The 16,280-nt window shown below is 35.2% G+C and overlaps 1 pseudogene across 1 annotated transcript; it reads right to left on the reverse strand.

Moving 5' to 3' along the window:
• Positions 1–727: 727 nt before the first annotated feature.
• LOC115896777 lies at positions 728–3,181 on the reverse strand (annotated as a pseudogene). The gene has a single exon (XR_004056649.1). The product of XR_004056649.1 is annotated as a hippocampus abundant transcript-like protein 1 pseudogene (transcript).
• Positions 3,182–16,280: the final 13,099 nt, after the last annotated feature.

Genomic DNA, 16,280 nt, shown 5'->3' on the forward strand with positions numbered 1-16,280 from the left:
GGAAAAGGGGAAAATGGGGTGTTGTCCAATGGATACAGAATTTCAGTCATGCAAGATGAAAGAGTTCTAGAGATCTGTTTTCAACAATGAGTATATAGTTAACAATACTATAAACTTAACATTTTTTTTAAGTATCCACTGTAAATTTATTATGCATTAAGAAGCTTAACCTAAAAACCAATAGCATAGTAAAAAGATATGTTATCTGTTCATAGCAGAACAGGTTTCAAAATATATTTTCTTTTAAATGTATTCTGTCAGTACACAATCCTTTATAAAAGTTGTATATATTTTTTCTGTCAATACCTTCATTACATTTATAAATACAAGATTTACACAGCACCCCATCAAAAAAAAAATTAAAACCCTTTACAAATATCTACATATATTTCATACCTATAAAACTTTCAAAGGAGTGCTCTGTTAAAGGTGGGCCCTAGTTAATGGTCCATTTACCGGTGCAGCAAAATACATATAAATCTGTAAAGTTTTCTTTGTCCATAAAACATCTCAAAAAACAGCAAGACACTTATCATGAAACTCAGCTTCATAAAACCTTATTTTAGAAAGGAACTTAATGTGCATATTCCCATGCGATTCGAAAGTCAAACAGATTGAAATAAAGATGAATTAAAAACAAATGCATACTACAACAGAGCAGTTAAGGCAGGAGTGTAATGGATGAGAAGTAGGACATGGGAGACACAGGAAGAAGCAAATCATAATGCCTATGAGTCTGAACTTGGATATAAACTTCACTTGTATCCAGTTATTAACTCTCATCCTACTTAGGAATTTCCAAATTGTTACTAACTGTCTTAGAAGCAGCCTACAATTTCTGTGTTGCCACCAGAATGCTTGAGTTGTTTTTTTCTTCTGTAAAATCACCTCGGACCCAACCAGGACACCGGGTCCAGGAATCTGCGTTGTGAGTTTTACATGATTTAAGTTTGTAATAAAAATTTCTTTCATCTAGTAAAGGTAATTACTATTCAATATTATTTATGTCCAGAAGTGTATATATGCTGAGTTTCATTCTAGCCAAGAATAGGAAGTAGAATAAAAGGAGACTAGGTTTTTACTTGACCTTTGAACAACGACAATAGATCCCTGATACTGAGTGACTCTTAACAGTGGCCACTCATCAACACCTATGGGCTGATTCAGAGAAACAGGAAGGTAGAAGTTAAGAAGACATTCTTTACCTGAAATCTTGCCAGAGATGGCAGTCCCACTATAGTTCTGTACCTTTCTGCTGAAAAGGGCATGGAAAGACTGCTGTCACGTCTACAGTCATTACAGGAAAGCCATCCTTTCTACCAGAGAGATGACTTTTTCTATTTGAGTTTCACCTTGAGAGTTGCACATTATTTGCAGGGAAGTATTTCAAATCTTATCTTATTCTAATGTATAAACAGGAAAAAAATATAAGAGAAAAAAAAAAAAAACAGGAGGAGGAAGAGCAGAACGATGGTGGTGGTATTTATCAAACTTGGCCCTGAAGGATGCCGCTAGCATCTCCCATCCAGCACCATGAAGTCACCAGGGGTGTGGCTCCCTCCATGGCTCTCAGAGATGGCGTATGCAGAATCCCACTTTCTGCCGAGTTTACAACTCAGTACACTGATTTCCAGGCTCCTCAAATGAAGAGAGCTCCCAGATGCTGCTACCTTGCAGCAGTGGTTCAATGTCCTCATCACTGCCCCGTTCTGGGGTGTTAGTCAGGCTGCCGCTGCTGTTACTGTGTGTTTGAACTCCACTGGCTTTACTGTATTCAGGAATGAATAAGGCAACCAGAAAAGACACAAGGACTATACACGCCCCAAATAAAAACGGCGGGCCTGGGATGACAGCTCCCTGCAGGGGAACGTTGTTAGAATTCAATTTCGGGCCCAACTCAGTCAGTTCCACATGGAACATGTAGAATATGAAGCCATACAGTGCTGGCCCCAGGCCATTGCATAGTCCTCTTATTCCAGTTATGATCCCTTGGGCAACTCCTTGCTGATCTGACTCTGCATTCCGAGAGACGAGGGCACTGATTGCCGGAAATGTGATGCTGGACATAACGGCCACGGTCCCTGCTGCCCACATCATCCAGGCCTGTGATCCGAAACCGTACCAGGCTAACTGGAGCATCTGGAAGCCCAAGCCAAGGAGGACAGTATTCTTATTTCCTAATGATCTCATCAAGATGCTAAGAAAGGCCGTCTGAGCCACAATAGACAGAATTCCTACCATAGCTATGAATGCTGCAATTTTAACAGATCCAAAACCTATGACCTGCCTAAGATAGAGAAAAAAACTTGAATACTGTCCAGCTTCAGGAAGGTATGAAAGAAACACGGTGATGCAGATTAGTAAGACAGTAGAATCTTTTCCAACTTTCTTCAACGACGCAAAAGGGTCCGCTTGTTTCCAAGAAATCTGAGCTCCCCAGGAAACCGGTCTCATTTTCTCAGGCAGAGATTCTGGAACAGCCACTAAGATGAAGCAGATGTCCAGAAGAGCCACCACTGTAGCCACCAGCACAACGAGGCTGTCTCCGTAACTGGCAGAAAGATATGCTCCAATGGCTGGGCTGCTGACAAGACTAGCCGCAAAGGTGGCTGAGACCCATCCATAAGCTGTACTTCGCTCGTGCTCCTGAGTGACATCAGCTACGTAGGCAAATATAACAGAGAACGTGACCAAGAAGACTCCAGACACAGAAATCATTGCAAAATACCACCATGGGCTGATCCTCATCAGCGGGATTGGGAAGCAGGTGAAGAATACAGTGCCGAGAAGAAAGGGCTTCCTCCCCCACACATCAGACAGGGCACCTATGAGTGGGGCACTCAAAAAAGAGAGCTAGACCCTTAACACCTTGAATGAGACCATTCATGAGGAATGTGTGTTGAGAAAATGTTTCATGTAGAACAATCAACATTGGAGTTGTCAACAGGCCCCACGCAAAGAATTCAAGGAAGATGACAATAGCAGCATGGTACACACTTGGTCGGCCAAAGCCTTGTAGCCAGCTGCTCCCCGCGGCCTGCGCGCCCGCACGCTTCTCCGGCATGGCTCCCGCCTCAGGCTCCGACGCCGCCTTCTCCTCCGGCTCCGGCGGCGGCTCCAAGCTCATGCCGCGGCCATGCCCGCGCCAGCTCGGGGCGCTCCGGGACGACGGCGACGCCGCGGAAGCGGCGGCGGTGCCCGTGCCCTCATGGGCTCTGCGGCCCGCGGCGGCCTGCGGGTCGGGCGGCGGCGCCAGCGGCGGCGCCGAGGGCTGAGGAGGTGGCGGAGGCTGAAGCTGCGGGTCAGGTTAGCAAAAGACCGCAGCTCTAGTAACCAACCACTTAGCAAACCACTCCGACCCCGACTCTCGCAGTTGCCGCAAACTTAACATTTTTTAAGAGGGAAACTTTAGGTTATATATATTAACCACAATAAGATAGAATGTATATGTTATATATTTTAACACAATGAAAAGTATGTATGTTTGTGCATATATACACACACATACACATATATATGAATACATACATTTATGTGTGTATAATATATAATGTACTTATATATGAATATATATGCTATATCAGATACATGAATATATAATATAGATATACATATATTGATGTATATTCATATGTATGATATATAAATATATGAAATAAATATATATGATGTAACAGTATATCATGATATATGATATATATCATATAAGTAATATATCACATATGTCACTTATATCAATATATAATGACTATAATTATGAAGTTCTAGTCTGTGAACATTGGATACTTACTCACAATTTCAATCTTGGGCTTTGGTTTCATTCCGTAATGGAGGAAAATAATCTGCTCTGAAAAATTCCCTCTTACCCAAGCTCAAACCAGCATTCCATTTTTGTCACAACTGAACATTAAGTAAAATCAGAAATAGAACTGTTTGCTTTTTTAATTCATATTATACTTATATATGTATTCTCCTGTTCTTTGTTACTTATTTAAAACTTTTAAATGATTTTATTTTTTATTTTCTAATGAATTAACATCTCATTTAAACTATCTTTTCTTCTTTCCTTAGTTTTCAGTGAATTAATACTGGATTTTTCTGTTTAATAATTTATAGCTCTGAATTTTACACATAAGCACCACTCTATTATTTGATATGTAATTCTGAAATTGTCCATGTGTTCTAAGAAGGATATAATCAGAACTTTGGCCCAAATTATTGAGGGTAACATTTATCCATTACCTGTTAAATTGGTAATTTAATGATTATCAATTATCAACAGTATTCATCACGATATATAAGGTTGTATTATTTTGCTTGTATTCTGCCTTTTGAACTTTGCTAAAAATTTCTTTATGCCCTCATCATGCTGTCAGAGAAAAAGAGAACCAATAAATTTTCAGTTGTGCATATCCCAGAATTCTATATATTTTCTGTCAAAATTTTGTCAAGAATGATTGTTTCTCTCACATTTATTTATTTGCTTATTTGTTTATGTTAAGTAGTAAATTTGATGAGATGAGAATGATCCAGTAGCTGGGAAGGGTTGATGTATTGCAGAAAGCAACAAGGTCACTAGGAGTTATGAAGAAAAGTAAAGGTCCAAAAAATGGATTAACTTGGGCAGAGGCTAAGACATGTCTCATTGTGTAAAATGAAATAGTACATTATTGTGTTGAAAACAGATATTTGTTGGTATTGTTGTTGTTACTGGCAGGAAGTTGATAGCATTTCTGTAGAATGGCTGCTGGTTTTACAGAAAGTACAACTTAATCTCTGGAACTAAAGGGAAGTTTTCCACTGGATTCATTAAATCAAAATTTCTTATGGTAGTTTTCACAAGTCTATAATTTTTACTCATTCTTTCTTTCCAGTTCTAATTAATTATTTAATGATATACATTCTGTGGTCCAGTTACAAAGCAAACTTTGTAAGGTGAGGCTTATAATGTGGTTACAACTTCATACCTTAGGATATCCTCTTTCTTCTGCTGGAAACACTTTCTCATATCTTCAAAAGGTTAACTCCTGTTCACACTTCAAGACATGACTCAGTTTCCTCCTGTTACAGAAACTCTTTTATAACATTCCCAAGCAAAATTTTATTTTGTCCTATTATTATGCTTTCATAACACACTGTATTTTCCTCTACTGTGACATTTTTAGGTTTCTTTTTTTTTACTCTTCTGTTTTCTCTATTAAATACAAATTCTTTGAAGTCATAGTCTTTGAAGAATTTTAATCTCTAGTGTCAAGTATGTAGCCAACATCCAAGGAATATCTGTTGAATAAATAAATGAGTAGATTAATCTGTACCTAAGACTGAATTAGTATGTAGTTAACACACCTGCATAAAGGTATATATGAACAAAAAAAAAGCTCAGAGAATAAATCAAAGTGATTACAGAATAGATATGCTCATAGACTAAAAATGTTATTTTAGAGCAATAAATATAAAACTTTAAATAGGATCAGTGTGAAGTCTCATCTCATAAAATAGATAAAGTGAATGTGAGCCTAAACTTGGTTCATTAAGTCTCAGCATACAAAAATAGCAACCTAGTCTCTGCTTCCACCAGTCTCTATCAACATCCATACCACCAATCTCTATCAACATCCATACATGCACACTTTAGAAGCATGAAGGAGACACTTTTTGGAACAGATAAAATTGTCAATTAGTTTATGGAACTAATTAACCCTAGAGTTTCGTAGAGATGATATACAGGTAGTTTAAATAAGGGTTGTAAAAAGTAATGACTGCTCTCTGGAAGTATGAACAATATTGTAACAGTGATTGTTAACAGTAATTTATAACCACAATAATGATAATAGAGTGAATTATAAGACTAATTATAAAGATGACTACTTTAATAATTAAGTACACAGCAAAAGGAAGTTCACAAAATGAAAGTTCATAGAGTCAGTGTCTGGAAACCTGAATCTCATATGTATGAAGATATGACCGTAGGAACCTCACTATTTCCTCCAGGTCTCAGTAATTGTAAAATTAACCAACTTCTTCTTCCAAGATCAAATGGTCTTTGCCTTGAAAGACTACTAATAACATAATAAATTATACAAATGACTTTCTTTAAGCAAATTACTCTCAGTAAATTTCTTACATTATGGTTAAGATCATTAGCAATCAAAACTCTTGGGGGAGTGCCATCAAAATATTTACGAAAAGAGAATCAGCTTACCAATTTATTATCACAAGAACTTGCCACTGTGAAATGCAGTATCTAGGATCAAATCTACAGATAAAGCATATTGGACAATTTTGTTCACTGCTGTATCTCTACCCTATTAAGGATAACTGGCTCATATCAGGCACATTTTGTTTGTTTGATACAGGGTGCCTCTCTGTTGCCTAGGTTGGATGCAATGGCACAATCACAGGTCACTACAGCCTTGACCTCCAAGGCTCAAGAGATTAGTTCACTTAAGTCTCCCAAGTAAATGGGATTACAGGCCTGCACTACCACACCCAACTTATTATTATTATTATTATTATTTGTAGAGACAGGGACCTTTATGTTGCCCAGACTGGCCTTGAATCCCTGGGCTCAAGTGATCCTCCTGCCTTGGCCTACCAAAGTGCTGGGATTACACTGTGAGCCACTGTGCCTGGCCTTCATATCAAGCACTTGATATGAAGTGCAATTGTGATGTGAAAGTCAGAATAAACATCTGAATATGAAATTTTGTGTGAGAATAATTCTATATTGAGGCTGAGAGTTGTATGGTAAGAAATAGTTACATAGTTACATATACAGTGAAAAAAAATTCTAATCAGAGAAATTATGCACACAGATACCTTGAGGGAAGAAAGTGCTTGGAAGGTTTATGTAATTAACTAAAAACATGTATAGCTGAATTACAGACATCAAGAACATATTGGGCTGAGGAGGTATCCTGGAGACTTGTCCTGGAGGGTCTTTTGAATCATAAATAATTTGTGTTTTACTCTGAGAGTTTGGGAAATTTTCAAATCATTTTAATCAAGAAATGGCATTATGTTTGAAACAGGAAGTGCTCAAGGGTACAATTTTGAAATTCCACAATTATATTACAAAGTTTAAAAATACGTTTAGATGCCAAACATTATAATAACAAAACACTATTAACTCAACATGAAATTTTAGTTAATGTAAAATATATTGAAGACATCAAACAATCAATGCAGACTTCTGGAAGGTGAATTATCTGATGACTTTAAGTCAGAGTTCAAATTTAAATTTGAAGTGTCTCCTCTAGAAGTTTATTTACTGCAAAGTCCACCAAAGTAAGTGATAATTTATATTACAGTTTATAGTATAAATGAATACTATATCAAAAACAAAAAATCAAATATAAATTAAATAGTAACTATTCCACCAATTCATGGGTTAAGTCCTAGCAGTGTAAGAGTTATTTTCCCCATATTCCATCTACTTGTATAATTACCATTTATTTTTGAGATGCATTTTTGTTGACTTTTAAAACACAAGAAAATTACCTATTTTTAAACAGAATCACATCAATATTAAAGAAAATGTATTGCCATAATTTTAGCTTTTAGCAAACCATTATAAGCATTTAATAAAATTTTCCTACTATAAAACACGGTCAACTTTGCTCAGAAAAAAACTGTTGAACAGTGTGTCTAACTTTGTTCTAGCATTGAAGAGTCTCAAATGGCAGTCTACACACTTTTAAATTAAATCACATCATTTCATTGCAGACCTCTTCATGAAGCAGAGCACCCAAAGTCAGAAGCTTCAACATTTAAGCTGACTGGGATTTAAATGTTGATATGATCATTGAATACTTGTGTAGCCTCAAGGATGTTACTTAATCTCTGAGTCTCAATTTTTTCATCTGCAAAATAGAGTAAGCAATATTTCAATAATAAGCTCTTTGTATCTCAATAAGAAAATTGTTATATATTTTTAATATATAATTTACCTATTATATAAAAGTGCTTAATAAATGGTTAGTATTAGAAAAGATATTTGACTTCTTAATTTTTTAACATTTCTTGAAAAATTCAATAAATTATAGAAAATAATACTCAAATTCTGTTCATACTAATTGAGTGTTCTTTTCATATTTTTTCAGTTCATATATATACTTTTTTGTTTATGATTTCCATGTGTAAACATCTTGCTTTCCTACTGAAATAATGAACTTGTCAAATGAAAGGTTTTTTTTATTTAACAGCAAGAACAGGGAAATTTTATTAAAAATATCTTCCTAATATTAGGAATCACAGTTAACAGCATGCAGCATGTCCATAAATATATTGTTTACAAGAAAAAAATACAAAGTATAAAGTTATTAAAATATGCCTTCTTGTCTTGTTTTTCAATTTAAACTGTAGTTGTAATGATTATTTTTCAGTCATTATTTTAAACTAGTTGATTAAGTTTTCTAATAATTTCAAATATCGTATATACTTATCTGATCATCAATACCAGCATTTGAAGTAAAGGAGCAGATAGTGTCAACTATTTTATAAAGAGAGTATGAGTCAGTTTAAAATATTTATAACTGGCCTATGTTCAAACAGCTGGCAATGTGTCATAGTCATATTTTTTAATCTACAAGTCAAATGTGCTATAAAATTGCCATATCATCTTACATATCAAATTAATATACTAATAAGTTAAAATAAATAAAACTGAAAATTGTAAACTAGATACCAGTGCTAAAAAAGAGGTTCCATTGACATGCTTGCGAGAAGAAGTTTAAATCACTCATCTACGAAATGACGTATTTCATCACTGATCAAAGTTAAAAATGAGGAAGTGTCTATAATTTTTTTCTATTTCCAAAGCATTTTGAGACGTTTGTTTTTTTCTATTCATTTTTCTATCTCCAAAGCATCTTGTAGTCTAGTGGAAGCTCTTACTCTTTTTTCAACTAGGATGAGACAGGATTGAGGACCACAGACCTGAGATTATTTAAAAAATAATTCATAGAGGAAGAAAGGAATACAATAAGCATCTGATGATATGTAGCAGCAAACCTTTTGGACAAGGAGGGATTTCAGGTGATGGGAACTGAAAAAACCAGGATAGGAAGTCGACATTGAAATTTGAGTCAAATATAGAGAGAAGATTTCCATAGAACATGAGAAGACAAATTTATATTTCAATTTAGAATGTTAATCTCTCATTTACTGTATGAAAATGTTTGTTGCTTGTCGTAAATAGAATAACAGTCCCCCCAAAATGCCCATGTCTTAATCTGTAGAACCTGTGAATTAATATTTAATTATTTAATTAATATTTAATATTTAATAATCACATGGTAAAAAGTAGGCCAAACTTAATCACATGATTAAGCAGAGAACCTTTCCAAGCCAGGTCTAAGAGGGAGGCATGACTATATGGAAGAGGGGTCAGAGAGATGCAATGTTGCAGGTTTTAAAGATGGAGGAAGAGGTCACCAGCCAAAAAATGTGAATGGTCTTCAGTTGTTGTAAGAAGAAAAGAAAGAGATTGCCACCTGGAACCTCTAGAATGCTCTGCAGCCCATGAACATCATAATTTTAGCACAGGGAGAACTATGTTAGTCTTTAACTTCCAGAACTATAAGATTAAATTTGTGTTATTTAATCCAATAAGATTTGTTAATTTTTATGACACCAATAGGAAACTAATGCAAGCCAGTCTCTCTTCATTCAGATTGCATCGTAGTCTCTCATTATTACCAGCAGAGGGTCTTGACCATGAGTATTCCCCCCTTGGCATTTTGAACAAAGAATTGGGCAAAACACATAGAAAAGCAATGAAAGAATGAAACAAAAGCACAGACTTATTGAAAATGAAGGTACACTCCACAGAGTGATAGACTCGAACAAATGGCTCAAGACCACTGGTTTCAGAATACTTTCTAGAGGTTTTCCATTGGTTACTTGGTTACACCTTATCTAAGTGAGGGAGTGGCCCACAACCAGTCTGGTTGCAGGAGGTTACCAATCAGAGGCTGAAATGAAGCTACAAATTTACACATGAACACTTGGTCTACGACCAGTCTGATTGGTTGTGGGGAGGGGACCAGAGATACTTTTCATTTTTCATCTGCAACACAATGCAAAGGGAGTTACTCTGATCCTTTTGTTACTTGGTTGTGGAGAGGTGGAATTTTCCTTTACTCTGATCCTTTTGTTACTTGGTTGTGGAGAGGTGGGATTTTCCTTTTGAAAAGTCAGCATATGGGCCTTAGGGTCCTCCAGACCCTATTCTCCTGCCTCATTATCACCCATAGCAGTGGTTCTTAACGACTTTCAGGTTCTCTCCCCTTGGATAATATGAAGAAAGTTCCAGACTCAAAATGGTATGTATCCACTACTTGACGGAGAATACAGATGCCAGTACAAGAATCCTGTCCTATCATGAAAGACAGTCTCGACAAGCAGTGTTGGAAGATACTCAAATGAAGGTTAGAGAAGAGAGATATAACACCAATGAAAATAATACACATAATAAAAATTGACAAAATGTTCATCAATTAGCACTGGGGCAAATTGTCAAAAGGACCATATGAATAGATTAAATTGTGTACGCCTTAAAAAGAGAAACACAAATGTTCTGAAAAGGTAAGGTACTTTTGGCAATTGAATCTACCATCACATGAAGACATCTTTATAATGAATTTAAAAAGCAGATTACTGTAGACCATTAATGTGAGAGTCAGCTTCTAAAACACACATGATTATTCACAAATATATTGTAATCTGTATGCCGCAATGAGTTGTGGTATTTGTGGTTCTACACTGTCATTAAGAACTTTGATATTGTAGAACCATAAAGACCCTAGATCATAAGTACATGTGTTTTATTCTCTTACAGTCCAGAAAAGATGGACTTCAGTGGTTATTAGGTGTAATTGCTTTAAACAGGAATAATGGAAAATTGTTTCTATCAATAGAGAGACAAACTGTACTGACATTTCAAATGTCATTAGTGCTTAATTTATCAGAAGTCATTCTTTACACTGCTTACAATGATTTATGAATTAAAGAAATTTAAATCGCAATTTTCCACTTTTTTACGTGTAAATAATTTCTATAGAATTTCTGTTATCTGCTGAGATATATGTCTTCTGTAAATTAGTAGCTGAAAGTTTATGCTTTGAAATCATTTCCCATGGTTTTATTCTCTACAAATAAAAGTATACTCTTTGCTAAATCATTTATTTTCATTTTCTAACATTAATATAAACCTTCTCAAGAGGTATGTTGAAGAAATAAGTGCCTTCTCCTGAGAATTCTGAAGTCGGCAAAGCAATAGTGTATTTTAAACTTTGAATAAATCAATTTGCAATTAATATATTTGAATATTATTTCAGATAATGGTACCTCATATTTTACTTCACATTACAAAGTAGATCTTGAGTATACTTAAGGGATACTAGAAAGTAAAAATCACTCATGCAAGTAACATTTTGTTTAAGTTTAATATAAAAGTCACTGAACTTAGAATAGTAGAAAAACTGGCAATGAGATCTCTTTGATGTGATAATATAATGTTGGGACAAAAACATTTGCCTGATTAGATTTTCAAAGATTAGAAAGTGAAGAAAGATTTAAATTTCATATACTAATTGGTTTAGAAAACCCGGAGGAAGCAATGTCTTTACTGTTTAAATTCTAAGTTTAAATTACCAAAATGTTTCATGTGAAGATGAAGATAATTGGAGAATTTCTGCCTGTGCTCTTGAAACTCGGATAGTATTTCTATTGCCATTTGATTTGTTTTTTTTTTTTTACATTTTCATTGGTATATAGGTACATTTTCACCAGAATTTGTGACTTTTGTTGTATTTTTTCAACAGATTTGATGATGGAAGGAAAAAGATTAACTAGTGTTCTACAGGAAAATTAATAAAAATAACTGGCAATTTTTATACTATTTTGTTGAAGATAACTATTAAATTTAGAGAAGTAGCCTTATTTTTTGACTTATTTTTCTTTCTAATCTCAGTCAGCAAGGATGTATTTGACAGATATTTATGAGAACAGGAGTCTTTTAAATGGTTTAAGTAATTTTTCACCTCCAATAAAGATTGGGCATCAGGCTTTAGTGAGTGATTCCTAAGTAAATAAGTATTTACTAACAGATATACACAAAGACAGTATAATGAAATTCATGTTTTTTTCTTTGGGTGGTACAGTCAATGCAATTTAATGATAGAACAGAAATATTTAATGTTAGGAAAAGCTCATGGACTTACCTTTATAGGAATAGTCAACTTCTCCATTTATATCACTAGTTTACTTATGTACTGTGACTACCACAGAGACAGTCTACAGTAGAAAGACTTTTCTGCTTCAGCAGCCATTTATCCTCAGATACATGCCTGAATTCACTCAACAAATACCAAGTGCTGGCCACTGAAGACAATGAAGGGAAGTGTTCAAAAGAGAATGTATTTGGTTGACTTGAGGTTGTTCATTTATTGAACGAAGAACCCTAGTAGGCTGAGCCTATCAGCATTCATAACCATGAAAGTAGACAAGACAGTATTATGTAAATAACTAGGTTTTTGGTCTTAAAGCTATTTTGCTATGCAGTAATAAAGGAAATATACATTTTAATGTATGTTGTGACTCTTCTATTAGCAAATATCTAAAGTGTTAATGAAATTATTTTACTTTGTGAGTTTTCAGGTAACTATGTAGTCTGTACTTGAATAGATAAGTATTCAGCATTCTTATCTGTGACAAACTGAACTCTAAACAATGAACTCTGAGCAAATAAACAATGATGCCTTTCTCCCTTTCCTTCAGCTATGCAGGAAATATTAGAATGAATTAGCTTTGATGTCCATATTCCTAGCTACCTTCTAAGACACAATCTTGTGTTTTATGAGTGAAGAATAGATGAGACTGGTTAAGACCAGCTTTTGCAGTGAGGCGATAGGTCCTACTACATCCCCAAGAAAAGGCACCGTAGGGAATCCTGAGTGCCCGAGATTAACCAGAGGTAACTAACTTCCAGAAAATTATGCTGAGTAGTAAAAAAACAATCCCAAATGATTGCAATCTCTATAATTCCATTTACACAACATTTTCGGAAAATGACAGGTTTATAGAACTAAAGAACAATTTCCTGGGATTACTACATAGGGGTGTATGTGAGATCAAAGTGGATGTGGCTATAAAAGCGCCGCATGAGGGACACTTGTGGTGATGCCCTTAACAACCAGAGAAAGAAAAAGAAAAGGAAAGTAAGTATACTTCAGCGTTTCAAATAGGACAAAGTTTTAAATAAATCCAGAGAAAAAAGACAAAAAACTATTACTGTTCATGAATGGAGTTAGGTATGTTTTCAAACTGAAGTCAGTTGCAGTTTATCTGAGTGTATAACAGTTTAGACCTTTAATATTTGGTATGTGTTGTTATATAAGAGTTACTTTTAAATTATATTATTGGCTTTGAGATAGAGACTTATATACTGCTGTTAGCTAAAAATACAGTAAGATCCTATGTAACATTAACCAATATTTAAAATGGCAACAGCTTGCAAAACTATAGTACAGGAGCATAATTATATGCAGAATACGTCCATCACCACAAGGGTTCCTCCTGTGGCCCTATGATAGCCACAGCAACTTCAATCTCACCTATAACTCAAGTGCAGTAACCCTAGGCAGTTGTTCTTCATATCAGTAATTTCATCATTTCAAAAGTGTTGTGTAAATGGAATTACATAGTACAAATGCTTTGGAATTGACTCTATTCACTCAGCATAATTCTCTGGAGACTTAGCCAAGCTGTTGCCTGCATCAATGATTAATTGTCTTTTTTGCTAGTAGTATTCCATGGTGTGGATATACCATGGTTTGTTTAGGAGTTTACCTGTTGAAGGACATCTGGAATGTTTCTGTTTTTTTGACTATTACAAATAAAGCTGCTATAAACATGTATATACAAGTTTTGTGTAAACACAAATTCTCACTACTCTGGGATGAATGTCTAGGAATACAATGGGTAGTGGATATCATAGTCCAAGGTTTACACTTTTAAGAAACTGTCAAAGTGTTTTACAGAGTGACTATATCATGTTGCATTCCCACCAACAATGTATGTGTGATCCAGTTGCCCACATGCTCACCAGAATTGATGTAGTCACAATTTTTCACTTTAGCCATTCTGATAAATGTGTAATGATATGGCCTTATAGTTTTTTTTTGTTTGTTTTGTTTTTTTTTTTGAGACGGAGTCTCGCTCTGTCGCCCGGGCTGGAGTGCAGTGGCCGGATCTCAGCTCACTGCAAGCTCCGCCTCCCGAGTTTACGCCATTCTCCTGCCTCAGCCTCCCAAGTAGCTGGGACTACAGGCACCCGCCACCTCGCCCGGCTAGTTTTTTGTATTTTTTAGTAGAGACGGGGTTTCACCGTGTTAGCCAGGATGGTCTCGATCTCCTGACCTCGTGATCCGCCTGTCTCAGCCTCCCAAAGTGCTGGGATTACAGGCTTGAGCCACCGCACCCGGCCAGATTATTTCTTTACTACTAGAATTTTTCTTCTTTCTGTGTCCTAGCCATTAGTTCTTTGTCAGATATGTTATTTGCCATTATTTCACTGTAATCTGTACCTTGTATATTGTTAACAGTGTCCTGGGCAGAGAAAAAGTTTCAATTTAATGAAATCAAATTTAACAAGTAAGGATAGAACTCTTTGCTTAGCATTAGTTCCTAAAGATTTTCTCCTTTTTTCCAAAAGTTTCATGGTTCTTTATTTCTCCTTCACTTGTTGAAAAGGCTACCTTTTCTACATTGATTGTTTTTGTGCCTTTGTAAGAAATCTGCTGGATATATTTGTGTGGGTATTTCTCTGGGTCAATTTCATTGAACTTTCCAAAGAGATAATTGTATTTTATTTTTTTAATCTATCATTTTCTTATTTTTCAATTTCATTCATTTCTGCTCTTTGATACTTCCATCTTCATGCTTGCTTTGGATTTATTTTTTACTAATTTTTCAAGTTTCTTGGGTTGCTTAAATTACTGACGTGAGAGTTTTAATCTTATCTAATATATGCAGATAGTGCCACAAATATGTCTCTTAATACTGCCTTAAGTGCTTTCCACAAATGTTATATATTGTGTTTTTATGTTCATTTATTTATATATGTTTCTTTCCTTTGTGTTTTTCTCTTTGGCCTACAGATTATTTAGGAATATTGTTTAATTTTAAGTATTTTAAGAGTTCCCTGTTGTTGATTTTTAGTTTGATTTCTTTGTAGTCAGGGCATACACTTTATATAATTTGACATCTTTTAAATGTATTGAGATTTGTTTTATGGCCCAGGATATAGTTTTTTTTTTTTTTTTTTTTTTTTTGTATATGTTTGTGGGCCCTTGAAAATGATAAACTTTTTGCCATTTTTGGTGAATATTCTATAGATGTTCATTAGGTACTCTTGGTTGATGGTGTTCCTGACTCCTTTTATTGTCATGGCTGAATATCTGTCTAGTTAATTTATTAATTGCTGAAAGAAGAGTATTGAAATCTGCAGCTACTATTGTGAATTTGTCTAACTTCTTTCAAGTTCTATTTTTGTGTCACATATTTTGCAACTCTATTGTTTGTTGCATACATGTATAAAGTTACTGTATGCCCTTGACTGGTTGATGCTTTTATTGTTATGATATATCCCTCTGTGATAATTTTCTTTGTTCTGTAGTCTTCTTTATCTGATGTTAATATAGCCTCTCTGGCTTTCTTTTGATTAATGTTTTCATGGCATGCCTTTTCAATCCTTTAACTTCTTTTTTTTTTTTTTTTTTGTTATACTTTAAGTTCTAGGGTACATGTGCATAACGTGCAGGTTTGTTACATATGTATACTTATGCCATGTTGGTGTGCTGCACCCATCAACTCGTCAGCACCCATCAATTCATCATTTATATCATGTATAACTCCCCAATGCAATCCCTCCCTCCTCCCCCCTCCCCCCTCCCCATGATAGGCCCCAGTGCGTGATGTTCCCCTTCCCGAGTCCAAGTGATCTCATTGTTCAGTTCCCACCTATGAGTGAGAACATGCGGTGTTTGGTTTTCTCTTCTTGTGATAGTTTGCTGAGAATGATGGTTTCCAGCTGCATCCATGTCCCTACAAAGGACGCAAACTCATCCTTTTTTATGGCTGCATAGTATTCCATGGTGTATATGTGCCACATTTTCTTAATCCAGTCTGTCACAGATGGACATTTGGGTTGATTCCAAGTCTTTGCTATTGTGAATAGTGCCGCAATAAACATACGTGTACATGTGTCTTTGTAGTAG

Source organism: Rhinopithecus roxellana, chromosome 1 (genome assembly GCF_007565055.1).
Source record: "Rhinopithecus roxellana isolate Shanxi Qingling chromosome 1, ASM756505v1, whole genome shotgun sequence".
Lineage (NCBI taxonomy): Eukaryota > Metazoa > Chordata > Mammalia > Primates > Cercopithecidae > Rhinopithecus > Rhinopithecus roxellana.